This window comes from Pristiophorus japonicus, chromosome 8, assembly GCF_044704955.1.
Source record: "Pristiophorus japonicus isolate sPriJap1 chromosome 8, sPriJap1.hap1, whole genome shotgun sequence".
Taxonomy (NCBI): domain Eukaryota; kingdom Metazoa; phylum Chordata; class Chondrichthyes; family Pristiophoridae; genus Pristiophorus; species Pristiophorus japonicus.
The window spans coordinates 57330050-57347060 of NC_091984.1; the positions used below are offsets into that span (position 1 = coordinate 57330050).

The window sequence follows — 17011 nt, forward strand, 5'->3', positions numbered from 1 at the left end:
ACGATCAGGAAAGCATGCAAGTGCCTGATGCCGGAGCACGAGGTTGGAGGAGGGCTGTCCATTGTGCTTCTTTAACGATTGCTCGAGCCCTGCGCCAGCAGCTCATCCGTGAATGCTTCAGTTACTGATCCCTGAGGGCTCTGTGACCACTGTTGCGCATGGACATGTTTATTCTTTGCAGTTGTTCCTACGTTGTGTTGTGTTAATGGAAGATGATTCAGTTTTAATGAAAAAATATCTTATTGAAAAGTTAACGTCACTGTAATCAAATATTTGTTGTATCAAACTTTACTTTTTGATATGACTCTTGAAGATCACTTATAAACTTGTAAAGTTACAAAACAATTTCAATGTGAAAAATCTTACACTCTTAAGATCAGTTCGACTTCAGAATCACTTTTTAGGTGCAAAATTAAATAAGATAAAACATGTGAGAGCATTTACACTATAAGATCACTTAAAAACCCTAAGATCATTAAGTTGTAAAGTTACAAAACAATTTCAATTTGAAAAACACTACTACAGCGACATCAAGAACAAGAACAAAAGCAGCAAAGAAAGGCTGCAACCATCTCTCATCCACATCTCAGTGAAGGTTCACTTCTTCATGGGGGTGTCATTTGATTGGCGGGGCTGTGTGCCCTTATTGCAGCAGCTACCTCCATGAGGGCCTGTGCCGTCGCTTGCATGCCCTCCCTAACTGCCTGTGCTGTCGATTGCACTCCCTCGGACATTCCCTCCCTAAATTCCCGTGTCATTACTGCTATTTCTTCCGTAAGGACTGTCACCTCTTCACCCACTGCACTGACGCTACCGATGAGTGATCAGGTAAGCTCATTGGTCTCCATACCCAATGCCACAACCTGAGCCGCATCTGTTGCACGCTGCATCTCAGGAGAGCGTGTCTTCAATTTCCTCCTCCGCTGCCTGGGTCTGCCTCGTGGCACCACTACACTGGGAGGCGCGGGCAGGGACGGTGGGACGCTCGGTGTTCCAAATGGCACCACAACACAGGGAGGCGCGAGCTGGGACAGTGGGACGCTCTGTGTTCCAGACGGCAGTACCAGAGAGAGAGAGGCGCGGGCTGGGACGGTGGGATGCTTGGTGTTCCAGCTGACAGCACTTGATTGCGAGCCGCGGGCTGGGATGGTGGGTGAATGGGTAAAAACTGCTGCATTATATCACCAGCACCACTTGGACCCGCAACGTTGGTATCAAAACCATGGAAGGTTGAACCAGAACCTATGCAAGGGATTGAAACTCTGATGCCCCTTAATGGGGGCTCACAAACATTAATTTGGAAGCTCTCCCTTGCAGACATTTCAGTCATCGCCGCCATCATCTAGTCTGAATCGTCCGCATCTGGTTGTACTGGTTCTTGTTCTGTATCTTCAGGATCCTCAGGGTTCGCAGCAGCAGCATCGTCATCATCATCATCATGTTCTGCAAAATACATCAGAACAGTCAAATGTTTAACAGCAAGGGAGGGTGCAGGATGGGTGACATGAGTACTCTCACTCATAGCAGGCCAGGCAGCAGGTTGATTTGAAGGGCCACGATGCATTTTCAGAACTTACCCTCTTCCTCGCGTGCGGGCCCAGCTTGTGCTGTACTGATTGCTTTTCTCTATGTACGACTCATCATAGCAGCTACTCTCTGTTCCAAGGCTGTCAGTGGATGCAGATTGGTCGTGCCTCTTCCTGTTCGAGTTGCTTCCCTTTTGCTGTGGGCCAATTTCTTCTGCAAAGAGTAAAATATAATTTTTTTTTTTTACAGAGTGCGTCTTTCTGCAGGGTGGAACATACAGATAGTCACGTTACAATTACGATTACATTAAAAAATGAAAATATTACTTACACTAACTACTTGACCAAGGTCGTGCCGTTTCTTTTTACACTGGCTTCCAGATCTCATGGTGTATGCACCACTGCGCAGTAATCTTCTGCAACTTGGTTCCAGCGTTTCTTCATTTCTTTAGGTAGCACTTTTATGCGACCTCTGTTGCTGGTATCGAGCTCCTGCTATCTCTGCTCAATGACGTTGACTAATATCTCCACTTCCTCATGCAAGAAATTCTTTGTTCTTGCTTGACGTTGTTCCATTGCTGTATTGAATTGACACTCTGATTTTTCAAAACACACAGTCCTTAATTTGCATGCACCTATGCAGCACCTGTTCTGGAAGTTTAGCAGTGAAAAGTAGCACTCACGAATTTCAGCAGGTGATTTCTTCAACAGTGCTGCTAAAAGCACTCCTTCAGACACACAAAAATCACCAAAATTCAATCCCATGCCTTTCCAGAGGTCCACAAGACAAATCAGCACTTTTCTTCAAGTTCCTTTTAAAAATGGCCGAGTGCCAATGTTTCTGGACTACTTCGTGTGCTCCAACGCGCACGCACAGGGCTGCCGGCACAACGTTCCTTCATTTGACTTAGCCCCGCCCCCCTCCACTTGCAGAATCAGCGCGACTCTGTGGCTCCGCCTCCTCTGCTGCTGTCTGCGCACCGCGCCGAGCTCCCAGAGACCAGCAAGGAGCCTGAGAATTAACAGGTAGATTTTTGTCGCGCTTTTAGGCGCGAAAAATGGGCGTCCATGTCGGGGCTGTGCCATTCTAGGCGTGGCCCGAAACTTGACCCCCCCTGAAACTGCAACACCGTTCGTTCTACTGATGTAAAATTGCTTCCTTATATTTTGAGGACATAACATATGCTTGAAGGTGAGACTTGTATGCCAGAAAGTAGAGTAAGATGTAAGCGGCTGTACTTTTGCCTAGATGTATATTAAAATAATAACGCAGAGAGCTTTTTCTTGTGTTTTGTTTCACGCGGCTTACCTCTCTACCAGAAGTTTTCTATGATCGAAAATGAACAGAACTTGCGATAAATAAACTCAATTCAAAATATATCATTCACTTTTGCTGTCCAACATAATTTAGGTCGAGTTGCAGCCTTTGCTGAGTGGTAGCACTTTTGTCTCTGAGTCAGATGGTCGTGGGTTCAAGTCCCACTCCAGAGATTTGAGCACATAATCTAGGCTGGCATGACAGTGCAGTACTGAGGGCTTGCTACACTGTCGGAATGCCGACTTTTGGATGAGACGTAAAATTCAAGCCTTGTCTGTCCTCTCGGGTGAATATAAAAGGTCGCAAGACACTATTCAAAAAGCTGGGGAGTTTTCTGTGGTGTCCTAAACAATATTCATCCCTCAATCAATGTCGAAAAAAACAGATGAACTGTTTTCCATTCCCATTCCTCATTCTTGCCCTCCTGCCCCCACAATCTCCCTCTGTATCTCCGCCCGCCCACCCCCTTCTCCCCCCCCTCCCCCCCCTCCCCCCCCCGCCCCAGTCCACTGTCTCTTTACCCACTCCAATGCCCCAACCTCTACTTCCTAGCTCTGTGCTCTGTCATTTTCTGTCTTTTTGACCCATTCTCTCTTTTTTTTTCCCCCCCCCACCCCCACCCCCTGTTCCCAGACTCTTGGCTTCCAGCTACCCCTGAAGCAGGGGTTGGCTCTCTGGGATGCCAGTGAAATGACATCATCGAGCTTGGAGGCTTGCCTGTGGCGGCAGCAGCCACTGACATCATGGAGCGCTGGAAGTGGGAGAGCTGGCAGGGGCATCTGGGAGATTCATGGTCCATTCTGGGAGATTCCTGATGGTCCAAGTTGGGCTGAACCAACAGCCTAAATATTATATTTCAAGTTTTATTGTTGGTGTATTGATTTTACTGGAGGCTAGCATTTTGAATTAGTCAAGGGAACCATCAACAGCTGTCTGATTTCAGATAGCAGAACTGGCAATAGTACCATCCCAGTACTTTTGAATATCAGCTTAAACTGATAGATTGGTAGATTGCTCATCGCTGAGTCAGAAGGTTGTGGGTACAATTCCTACTTCAAGTACACCATTCTAGCCTTTGACATTTCGGTGCAGCACTGAAGGTCATCATCATAGGCAGTCCCTCGGAATCGAGGAAGACTTGCTTCCACTCCCAAAGTGAGTTCTTTGGTGGCTGAACAGTCCAATACGAGAGCCACAGATCCTGTCACAGGTGGGACAGACATTCGTCGAGGGAAGTGGTGGGTGGGGCTGGTTTGCCGCACGCTCCTTCCACTGTCTGCGCTTGACCTCTTCACGCGCGTTGCGTTGAGACTCTTAAGAACTCAACGCCCTCCCGGATGCACTTTCTCCACCTCGGGCGGTCTTAGGCCAGGGTCTCCCAGGTGTCAGTGGTGATGTCGCACTTTACCAGGGAGGCTTTGAGGGTGTCCTTGTAACGCTTCCGCTGCCCACCTTTGGCTCGTTTACCGTGACGGAGCTTCGCATAAAGCATTTGCTTAGGGAGTCTTGTCTCTGGCATGCGAACTATGTGGCCTGCCCAGCGAAGCTGATCGAATGTGGTCAGTGCTTCAATACAGGGGATGTTAGCCTGGATGAGGACACTGATGTTGTTGTGCCTGTCCTCCCAGGGGATCCGCAGGATCTTGCGGAGACATCGTTGGTGATATATCTCCAGCGACTTGAGGTGCCTTCTATACATTGTCCAAGCCTCAGATCCATACAGGAGGACGGGTATTACTACAGCCCTGTAAACCATGAGCTTGCTGGTAGATTTGAGGGCCAGGTTTTCAAACACTCTTTTCCTCAGATGGCCGAAGGCTGCACTGGCGCACTGGAGGCGATGTTGAATCTCCGCATCAATGTCTGCCTTTGCTGATACGAGGCTCCTGAGATATGGGAAATGGTCCACGTTGTCCAGGACCGCGCCGTGAATCTTGATGGCTGGAGGGCCGTGCTGTGCGGTGGGGACAGGCTTTGTCTTACGGATGTTAACCGTAAGGCCCATGCTTTCATATGCCTCTCAATACATTGACTATATCCTGGAGTTTAACCTCAGAATGTGCGCAGGCGCAGGCATCGTCCGCATACTGTAGCTCAACGACAGAGGTTGGGGTGATCTTGGACCTGGCCTGGAGGCGGCGTAGGTTAAACAGCTTCCCACTGGTTCTGTAGTTTAGTTCCACTCCAGCGGGGAGCTTGTTGATTGTGAGGTGGAGCATGACAGCGAAGAAGATTGAGATGTCCAAGTCAGCATGGATTTGTGAAAGGGAAATCATGCTTGACAAATCTTCTGGAATTTTTTGAGGATGTTTCCAGTAGAGTGGACAAGGGAGAACCAGTTGATGTGGTGTATTTGGACTTTCAGAAGGCTTTCGACAAGGTCCCACACAAGAGATTAATGTGCAAAATTAAAGCACATGGGATTGGGGCTAGTGTGCTGACGTGGATTGAGAACTGGTTGTCAGACAGGAAGCAAAGAGGAGGAGTAAATGGGTACTTTTCAGAATGGCAGGCAGTGACTAGTGGGGTACCGCAAGGTTCTGTGCTGGGGCCCCAGCTGTTTACATTGTACATTAATGATTTAGACGAGGGGATTAAATGTAGTATGTCCAAATTTGCGGATGACACTAAGTTGGGTGGCAGTGCGAGCTGCGAGGAGGATGCTATGAGGCTGCAGAGTGACTTTGGATAGGATAGGTGAGTGGGCAAATGCATGGCAGATGAAGTATAATGTGGATAAATGTGAGGTTATCCACTTTGGTGGTAAAAACAGAGAGACAGACTATTATCTGAATGGTGACAGATTGGGAAAAGGGGAGGTGCAACGAGACCTGGGTGTCATGGTACATCAGTCATTGAAGGTTGGCATGCAGGTACAGCAGACGGTTAAGAAAGCAAATGGCATGTTGGCCTTCATAGCGAGGGGATTTGAGTACAGGGACAGGGAGATGTTGCTACAGTTGTACAGGGCCTTGGTGAGGCCACACCTGGAGTATTGTGTACAGTTTTGGTCTCCTAACTTGAGGAAGGACATTTTTGCTGAGGGAGTGCAGCGAAGGTTCACCAGACTGATTCCCGGGATGGCGGGACTGACATATCAAGAAAGACTGGATCAACTGGGCTTGTATTCGTTGGAGTTCAGAAGAATGAGAGGGGATCTCATAGAAACATTTAAAATTCTGATAGGTTTAGACAGGTTAGATGCAGGAAGAATGTTCACAATGTTGGGGAAGTCCAGAACCAGGGGTCACAGTCTAAGGATAAGGGGTAAGCCATTTAGGACCGAGATGAGGAGAAACTTCTTCACCCAGAGAGTAGTGAACCTGTGGAATTCTCTACCACAGAAAGTTGTTGAGGCCAATTCACTAAATATATTCAAAAAGGAGTTAGATGTAGTCCTTACTACTAGGGGGATCAAGCGGTATGGTGAGAAAGCAGGAATGGGGTACTGAAGTTGCATGTTCAGCCATGAACTCATTGAATGGCGGTGCAGGCTCGAAGGGCCGAATTTACTACTCCACCTATTTTCTATGTTTCTAAGAGGGAAGGAGTGTTGCATTAGCAGATGTGCCATGTTTTGGATAAAACTTTAAACAAGTGGCCGGGCCTCAATTTGGATAGATTATATCGATCCCATGGCACTCGTTGGAGAAGACCAGGGGAGTTCTCCTGGCCAACATTTATCCTTCTACTAATACTTTCCAAAAAAATACATTAATTGGCTATTTATCTTATTGCTGTTTGTGATACTTTGCTGTGCTCAAATTTTCTGCTGCGTTTGCCTGCAAAACAACGATGACTACACTTCAAAGAAAATTTGTGACTGTGAATCACTTCGGGATGTCATGAAAGGCCCTATATAAATGCAAGTTCATTCTTCACTTATTTATAGTGTTTGTTTCCACACATGCTTCGTGACTCCAGGATGATCTGTAGTGTGAACCCTGCAATATATGCGAACAGCATTTTCATTGCATGTCACTTGGACAGCTAAGAAACAAAGTAGAGATATAAAGCATTGGCCTCCACAATTACAGTAAACTTGAGGTTGCTTCATACCAAACACAAGTCGTGTATTTTTTGAGAGATGGAAGAATATCTTGAACAGTAAGTACTTAGATTTTACTTCTCCAGTGAATGAGGATTAATGTCATGTTTTGTTTGTTTTGCTAAAACGAATATACTCAGGAAAGAATCAGCTTTCAGAAAGAACCAGCTATAGCAATCTTGTGGTTATTCAGATTTTTTTGTACTATTAAGAAAATGATGGCATCAGTAGCAGAGTCTTCAGGCAGTGCAAACCTGAATAAAAATCTCTTCTTGAACACATTTGTTTTGCTACACCTCTCCCCACCCTCAAAGCCTACTTCAAAACCTATATTTTTGGCACATACCGACTCTCTTTGTAAGATGCAGGAGCACAGGTACGCCATTCGGCCCTTTGAGCTTGCTCCACCATTCATTAAGATCGTAGCTGATGTTACCTCAACTCCACCTTCCCGCACTATCGCCATAGCCTTTGGTGCCCTTATTGTCCAAAAATCTATCGATTTCTGTCTTGATTATGCTCAATGTCTCAGCATCCACAGTCCCCTGGGGTAGTGAATTCCAAAGATTCACAACCCTTTAAGTGAAGAAATTTCTCCTCACCTCTGTTCAAAATGGCCAGCCACTTATTCTGAGGTGGTGACCCCCGAGTTCTAGATTCCCAACCAGGGAAAACATCCCCCCAGCATCTACCCTGACGAGCCCTTTAATAATTCTATATGTTTCAATGAGATCACTCTTTTATCCTTCTAAATTCGAGGGAATGTCGGCCTAGTTTTTGATGATTGGACCAATCTACTGCTACTGGGAACATAACATAAGAAATAGGAGCAGGAGTAGGCCATTTGGCCCCTCAAGCCTGCTCCGCCATTCAATAAGATCATGAGCTTTTGACTTGAATGAGACTGCTGTGCCCTGCATCCATGAGCTGGAAGGGTGCTAAATCCTATGTTCCTCTGTGGCCTCCAGCCAGCCACAGTTGAGCGAAGAACAACAAAGTAGTTCTTTTCTGATCCATCATGATGGCTGTTTTTTGATCTGCCTCAGTTGAAATAACTCATCTTCAGATGGAAGATAGTATAATTGTTGAAGTGAGGGGAGAAGAAAGAATGGAAGATCGGATCTTTACTTTGGGAGTTGCATAGTATTTACAGCACAGAACCATGCCATTTGGCCCAACAACTCCATGTTGGTGTTTTTGCTCCATGAGCCTTCACCGACTCTTTTCCATCTAACTCCATCAACATATCCTATTCCTTTCTCCCCCATGTGTTTATCTAGCTTGCCCTTAAATGCATCTCTGCCAGTTGCCTCAACTACTCCTTTATGGTAGCAAGTTCCACATTCTAACCACTCTCTCTCTGGGTAAAGACGTTTCGACTGAACTCCCAATGGGTATCTTATATTTCTGGCTCCTAGTTCTGAAAACATATTTTCTATTACATGCCCATTCTGCAAGTTTATTCATGTCTTCCTGTACTTTGTCGCAGTCCTCCTCTCTATCAACTACACACACCCAATTTAGTGTCGTCCGTAAATTTTGAAATTGTGTAAATCATTATGTAAATGGTGAACAACCATTGCAGGGAAGAAGTGCTTTAAACTGAAAGCATTGTCCTCCCTTCCTGTGTTCCATTCTGTTAAATGGAGAATGGTTAATTGTTTTTCATGACAATAATAACCCACTGCTTCTCGGCCTTTTGGCTAAGATCATGCGTAACTGACCTGACAGGGGAGTAACCATGACCCCAACGTGGTTCACCCTGGATCAGGAAGGTGATTCTCCTCTGCTTTTTGGAAATAGGAGGTGGGTGGGGTGGCTTGACCCATCCACCTCCACGGAGGTGTGTGGGGGGCCTGACCCATCCACCTCCATGGCACGAACCTGGTATTGCAGTACTTCCAGGAACGGTGCTTGGGCTCCAGGCCTTTTGGCTAAGAGCATTGGCGCAGGGTGATCCTTGATGTGTGCAAGGTGACCTCTGGTGTTTGTGATCTGACAAAGAATTGGAATGATTGGCAACGAATAAAAAAAAAATAACCCACTATCCTGTATCAGTGCAATCATCGTGTCTGTGTATTTTCACACATGACGTCCTCTGTGACCGTGTCCAGAGTATGCTTTCTCTTCTCATCCTTCTTGATCTGCAGCTTTTACATGTTTGACCACACCATCGATATTAACTTTTTGTCTGTGGGAATTATGCATTAAGGGCCACATCAGCTACACAGTAATATAGTTCTTGACTCCTGGTTGCTGTGATAGTTTTCAGTTTTTGTAACTAATGATCATTCACACTCCAAAAAATTATAAATGTTTCCATAAGTTAATTAAGTGATTGTGTTAAGTTTTCCTGATGGGTTATGGGATATGCTTTACTTTGTTTTGTGGCTAGCTGCCATACAGAATCATGTTGTAGTAACTTGAAAATTAACTGTTGCAAGATCAAGGAATAATTTTATATGCTTAGATAAAAATGAAGACTAGTATTATAAATAAATAATTCCCCCCTCCCTCCTTCCCTCCCCCGCCTCCCCATCACAGCCCTACTCTATATTTAAATGAGTTGAGCCACTTAAGCTCGTGATTTTGGAACTAGTCTTGGATGTAATATTTACATTAATCGAAAGAGTTGTGATGGATTAATCTGCTGTTTAAATGAGATTTAAATGTCAATCTTTGAGTAGTATTAGCCTTGAAGACAGTACTTAGAAAATTAGAATCTGATGGTCAAGTCCAGTTTTGCCATTTCTGCAACTTTGAAGTCATAAAGAACTAATTCAAATTACAGGAAGATTAGTTTGCAGCTGATTGTTACTTATTTGCTGCTCTGCTTCCTTGTTTGCTTGGAGACTGCGTGTCTAGCTTTTGTGAGCACTTGTCATTTCCTTCATCCTCTCTTTGTTTCTGATTGTAGCATATTCTCAAAGTCCTGAGTCCTTGGCACAGGAGTTATTTTTTCCTCCTTTGTTTCCTGAACTGTTTGGATCTTTTTTTTCTTGGAAAGGCAAATCTGCTGGTTTATGTTATCAATGCAGTGTACATTGGAAGATTCTGCTTATTCATTGAACAGCATTGTTGAAACCAGTTCAGTACAATGGGGTAGAGTTTCTGCTTTGGATGTTATCGGGAAATTGCGCCCAAAATGCGCTTGGAATTGTACTGGTTAGGTTACGGTTCAAGTTTCTGCTAAAATCAATTTGCATAATCTCAACAGAAAATCTTCCATGAACCAGCGCAGTCAGGCAGTGTAATAGAACATACTTGTTTATTTTTGTTTCTTTCCATTAAAAAGTATTGGTTGATGTATTTAAGAGTGGCAACCTGGCGCAGTTTTATTCATGCAGCTGAAAATGGGTTTATCTGCAAAATAAGCATTCTTAATAAGGATGTCCAGTCCTCCACCTGAATTGAAATCAGTGAAAATGACAAAGTATATTGAATCATTTAATAGTTTCATTGGTGTACACTAGTCAGTTTCTTATTAAATTAAATATTTGTCTATGAAAAAACGTGCCTGTACGTCGTGTAATTTGAAGAGCCTCCTGAACCAGCGCAATTGGCGGAATCTTGCAATTTTGAACTGGGGGCAGGGCCAGTGTTCTGGGCAGAGCCTGAACCAGGTGAATTGAATCGTGAATCAGTGTAAAAGATTGTGGTTTTTTGGCGTAACTCATAGGTTTAAAATTTCCAGTTTTATTGCACTGTTTTGGCTGATTCCACCCAGATTTAGCTGATTTTACTAGCATAAGCAAGTGGAAACTCTACCCCATTGTTTTTCACAACATAATTTAACTGTTAAATTTGCTGAAAAAAATGTTTGGTTCCAAAAATAACTAATTCCACTAATGTTAAGCAGCAGGGTTGGTAGAGTTAAATAACTTCAAGACATAGTGTTAATGAAACAAATGTTTAATAAAAGTTAAATGAACAGAAACTTGTTAATATTGTATGTAATATTGCATTCTGATTTAAAATATCTCAATGTCTTTCAAGTCATTCGAAGAATTTCTCTCAGGTTAGGTATGTTGGGTATTTTTAATGATGCCTAACTGGAGGTTGCTATGGAACTACAGATTGAACCTCCCTTACCCGGCATCCTCTGGACCTGTCCTGTGCCAATAAGGGATTTTGCTGGATCAAGGGAGGTCAGCCCGAGGGGGAGGCGGCCCGAGGTCGGCGAGGGGGCAAGGAGGTTGGTGCTGTCGGTCGGCCCCCGGCAGGCTGAGTGTTGGCGAGCTCTAAAGTCGGGGTGGAGGTCGGCTGCGTTCTGCGCATGCGCCCGCGGCCACCAGAGTCATGCCGGACGAGGGGTGGTGCCGGATAAGGGAGTCCTCGATAAACGAGGTCAAACCTGTATATGAATATGATCTGCACTTTTCCAACCTATTCATATCGGAATTAACCCCTTGACTAAGGGAGTTGCATTGAGCCACAGATGTGCACAGTTTCTGATGCTTGTTTGTTCCTTGGTGGTAGGTGGGCACTACCTCCAGTAGAAGTTTGTGTAAGAACTGACGAAACGTTTAATGTACAGTGGCAGATGGGTTTTTCTGTTTACTTCTGTAAGCTTCGATTTCCACAACCTTGGCTGCTGTTGTATATATGCTTATGTGTTAATAATGCAATTTGTGCCTCGGTATCAACTTTGTTAGTTTTGCTGTTGAAATTTTATTTCTGAAAACAAAATGTTTCCAGGTAATGTTTAAATAGTTGACCAAATTGATGCTCTGGTGTTCTATCTGCTTTCAAGAGTTGTTATGAATTGAACGGTAAAACTTCATAACACAAAATAGAAATATTTTTTGTTCAATGTTTCCCCCAATGTTTGTGTTTTCTTTCCCAAAGGCTATTTTGGAATACGGCACCTCACCCAAGTGGCTTTTCTTTTTGAATTGAGAGTCTTGGATGAGAGTGTTAAGTATTTTACTGCTGGAGCAACCATAGTCAAACTTCATCCGATCCCCCACACACACTTCATGCGAGAGTCAACGGATAACAATTGGGCACAGAACCATGGCTATTTTACATGCCATACCTTCCCTTCCCCTCCTTTCACCCCCAGCCATGAATTGCTGATGTCTGTTCATGACCCTCACTGCTATCCTGACTGACATAAAATAAGAATTAGGAGAAGGAGTAAGCCATTCGGCCCCTCAAGCCTTCCTCGCCATTCAATGAGATCATGGCTGATCTTCTACCTCAACACCACTTTCCTGCACAATCGCCATATCCATTGATCCCTTAATATCCACAAATCTATCAATCTCTGACTTGAATATACTCAAAGCCTGAGCCTCCACAGCCCTCTGGGGTAGAAAATTCCAAAGATTCACAATCTTCTGAGTCAAGAAGTTTCTCCTTATCTCAGTCCTAAAATGGACGATCCCTTATTCTGAGACTGTGACCTTTGGTTCTAGATTCCTCAGCCAAAGGAAACATCCTCCTTGCATCTACCCTGTCGAGCCCTGTAAGAGTTTTGTATGTTTCAATGAGATCACCTCTCATTCTTCTAAACTATAGAGAATATAGGCCAAGTCTACTCAGTCTCTCCTCGTATGACAATCGTCGCCCCCCCCCCCCCATCTCAGGGATCAGTCTGGTGAACCTTTGTTGCACTCCCTCAATGGCAAGTCTATCCTTCCTTGGGTAAGGAAATCAAAACTGTACACAGTTCTCCAGGTGTGGTCTCACCAGGACCCTAAATAATTGCAGTAAGACTTCTTTACTCTTATACTCAGATTCTCTTGTAATAATGACCAACATACCATTTGTTTTCTAATTGCTTGCTGTACCTACTTGTTAACTTTCAGTGATTTGTGTACAAGGACACCCAGGTCCCTCTGAACACCAACACTTCCCAATTTCTCACCATTTAAAAAAAATACTCTGCATTTCTATTTTTCCTACCAAAGTGGATAATGTTGTGTATCTGTAAAGCATGCACTCCCATGTTCCGTCACCAGGGAGCTCATCCCCTGAAGTCCCAAGGGATCCCAGCATCCCATGGGAGCACTGTGTGGCCCCTAAGGCCTATTCCTCACTCTGGAGTGTCTTATTAAAGACTGAGGTCACTGTTACTTTAACCTCCCCTGTGTGCAGCCTCATCTGTGTTAGGAACACAATGGATAACTTCACATTTCTCCACATTATATTGCATTTGCCATGTTCTTGCCTATTCACTTAGCCTGTCTATATCCCTTTGAAGTCTCTTTGTATCCTCCTCATAACTTACATTCCCCACCTAGCTTTGTATCATCAGCAAGCTTGGATATCGTACATTTCATTCCCTCATCCAAATCATTGATTTCAATTGTGAATAGCTAGGTCCCGAGCACTGATCCTTGCGGCAATGACCCATTTACTCCCACTCTTTGTTTTCTGTCCGTTAACCAATCCTCAATCCGTGCTAGTATATTACCTCCAATACCATGAGCCCTAATTTTGTTTAAAAACCTCTTGTGTAGCACCTTATCGAATGCCTTCTGAAAATCCAAATGCACCACATCCACTGGTTCTCCCCCATATCTATTCTGCTAGTTACAACCTCAAAAAAATACTTTGTCAAACATGATTTTCTCATAAATCCATGTTGACTGCCCAATCCTATTATTCTTTTCCAAGTGCCCTGTTACCACATCCTGAATAATAAATTCTAGCATTTCCCCTACTACTGATGTCAGGCTAACTGGTCTATAGTTCCCCGTTTTCTCTCTCCCTCCTTTCTTAAATAGTGGCGTTACATTAACTACCTTCCAATCTGCGGGAACCATTCTAGAATGTATGGAATTTAGGAAGATGACAACCAATGCATCGACTATCTCTATAGCCACCTCTTTCAAAACCCTCGGATGTGGCTATCAGGTCCAGGGGATTTATCGGCTTTCAGTCCCATTAATTTCTCCAGTACTATTTGTTTACTAATAGTTTCTTTCAGTTCATCATTCTCCCTGGACTCTTGGGGCTGGAAATTCAGCGATTTTGCAACTGGGTTTTTGGTGCTATTTCACCTTTTTTGGCAGAAATTTCAGTGACGTTTTGCAGCAGCGGTTTTCAAATACCACTGGAGAGAGGAGTGCCGCTGTGCAAGACTCGAAATATCGCTTTCATCAAAAATTTGGCTCTGTGCGCACCCATATTTTGCGCGAAAAAGACAGACAGGGAATAAGCTGCTTTGGAGCAGCGGTAAGTATGAACACCTGCAAAAAAGGTAAGTTAACATTTTTATTTTTAATTCTTTTGCAGCAATACGCTAGATAAGTGTCTTGTAAATGTTTTGGTAATTTTTTTTTTCCAATTTATTTTTAGTTGTTTTTCCGCCCTCCCTAGGCCCAACTCGCAGCGGTATTGGCCTTGGACTGAAATTGCCGAAATTCGCGGTTTGCGCCGTGAATCCTCACGCAAGGCTGATTTTTACTGCTGCGCAAATTAAACCTTGAACTTACGGCCTGATAGCGATGCGATAACGGTCATTTTGGTGAAAAAATACTGTTATCGCTGGGAACCGAATTTCTAGCCCAAGGTTCTCCACTATTTCCGGGAGGTTTTTCGTGTCTTCTTCCGTGAAGACATACACAAATGATTTGTTTAATTTCTCTGCTATTTCCTTATTCCCCATTTATAATTTCTCCTGTCTCAGCATGTAGGGTACCCACATTTACTTTTGCTAATCTTTTCCTTTTTACATACCGATAGAAACTTTACAGTCTGTTTTTATGTCTCTTGCTAATTTACTCTCTTTCTATTTTCCCTTTCTTTATCTATTTTTTGGTCCTCCTTGGCTGAATTCTAAAATCCTCCCAATAAGCCTCATCCTTTGTTCTCATACTATCTTTAACTTCTCTTGGTTAGCCACGATTGGACCACTTTTCCTGGGGTTTTTGTGCCTTAAAGGAATGTATACTTGTCGTAATTCTTTAACTGCTAGCCATTGCTTGTCTATCATCATACCTGTTAATATAGTTTCCCAATCTACCTTAGCCAACTCTCCCCTCATACCTACATAGTTTCCTTTATTTAGATTTAAGACCCTAGTTTCAGATTTAACTAAATCACTTTCAAACTTAATGTAAAATGTTATCATATTATGGTCACTCTTCCCTAAAGGCCCCTTTACCACAAGGTTATTAATTAACCCTTTTTCATTGCACAATACTAGATCTAAAATAGCCTATTCTCCAGTTAGTTCTTCAACATACTGATCTAGAAAACCATCTTGTATACATCCCATTAATTCGTCCTCCACACTATTACTGCAAATTTGGTTTGCCCAGTCTATAAGTAGATTAAAGTCCCCCATGATTATTGTATTAGCTTTGTTAAATGCACCTCTAATTTCCTGAATTATACTGTGCCCCACATTACCACTACTGATTGGCTATGCTACAAGGGGCGAATTTAGGACATTCTGGGTTTGTTGGGCACATAACATTACCAAGCAGTACGTTCGCCATTGACCCACTGGGGAGCAGGGGAGGAGATTCAACTTGGAAAATTACGATTAACTTTTTCGCTCTGGAAAAAATTATTCATCTGTTTATAAAAACAAATAATGAATGCAGAATGATCTCTTGCAAAGTAGTAATTTTAATACTCATTCTGTAAAATAGATCTAAAGCAATGTCGGTTTTGTATGTATAGAAATGTTGTGGTGATGGTAGTATGGTGATAACCTACCCGTCGCAAATTTATGAGCGACACTTATTATTCCAAAGGCTTAATAATCTCCATCTGTGTTCGTTTTTACTGATAGGAAGGAAGATACTGTTGTGGTATTCATTAGCTGAGTTTCTAATTAATTGGGTTGAGCTTTTTGAAATCCAACAAAAGTCAGTCATGCAGGCTTGCACCATCTGTTCCATTGTTTCAGTTGTGTTCAGCATTTCCTCCAAGGATTTCCTCCAATGTCAAATGAGAAAATTGACTAAGAAGGGTTAATTGGTGCACAACATCAAGCCTTAATGCTTCTCCAATGGAATCATTTTAAACTGTTCTAGATGTTTTGCTGCCATGGTCAAAATCCACAAATTAATTGTGATTGTAAGAGCACTTACAACATTATATGCCAGAAGATTGTAAAATTATAATTGTATAGTTTTAAACAATAAAACTCGGACACAAATCTTTGACGCTTTCTTCTGCCCAACTGGAGGTACACTAATTGGCACTGTGTTGGATTTTCAGAGAACCTGAATTCAAATTCTGCTCTTTGTTGCCATTCAATTGTCTTCAATGGTTGAGCTTCTGTAGCACTTGGTTCCGTCTACGAGATGGGATACTTGCACAGAATGGCACAATGGCTGCTACACAATTACAGTCCACACACCCAGATAGTGGTGCCATTCCAGCTGAAGGAAATGTAGTTGCCATTGTTGAGTAGGAAAATTTAACTGGTGGTGGGAAGAATTGCGATAAAATGGAAGCATGATTCCCCCGCCCCCCCCGGCCACCCCATCCCCTATTATTATCAAGCAATGTAAAACCGTTCTTCGAAATACTTCATGCTTGGTCATAGGGTAACAAGTTAGGGAAATGCTTACAGTTATTAATTCACGGGTGGGGGGAGGGGAGCTTGATAAATTTTCATTATGTTTAACACTAGAAGTGAGCTTATCTGTGGAGGAGCTGAACCATACAGGCCAGGTTCAATCTCCAGGCTTTGTTAGCTGATCTCGGTTAGGGTGGGAGTTGGAGTGCTGTGATTTGTCTCGGTGCCCTGGATTAGAGAGAGAAATTCCTCTCCGACCCCTGAAAGCGATCAAATAAATTCCAGGAGAACACTGGGACTGGGAGACGTTGCACAATACCCACCACCCCCCCCGCCCCATCTACCTTCTGTATCATCATAGGCGGTCCTTCGAACGAGGGTGACTTGTTTCCACAAGAGTTCACAGATGTTTCAATGAAGGACGCAATGTTCTAGTCCTGAACTCCAGTTGAGGGGGTGGAAGATGCCTGTGCATGGATTTTTTTAAACACGTGGTGACCGTTGCACACCAGCCACCACACGGGCTTGACAGAGCTCAGTCTTTATCCAGTGGCAAGGGTTAACCAGGGCGACTGTCAGCCACAGTTAGGAGCTTGCCCAGCTCCCATTTGATGCAAATCCACACTCTGTGC

At 43.7% G+C, this 17011-nt stretch overlaps 1 protein-coding gene and 1 pseudogene across 5 annotated transcripts in view; both read left to right on the plus strand.

Annotated features, from left to right (window-relative positions):
* The window catches only part of mast2 (microtubule associated serine/threonine kinase 2), a 641111-nt gene that overhangs the window by 119815 nt on the left and 504285 nt on the right, over positions 1-17011 (plus strand). The gene's annotated exons all lie outside the window — the stretch shown is intronic.
* Positions 8576-8813, plus strand: LOC139269993 (U2 spliceosomal RNA; annotated as a pseudogene).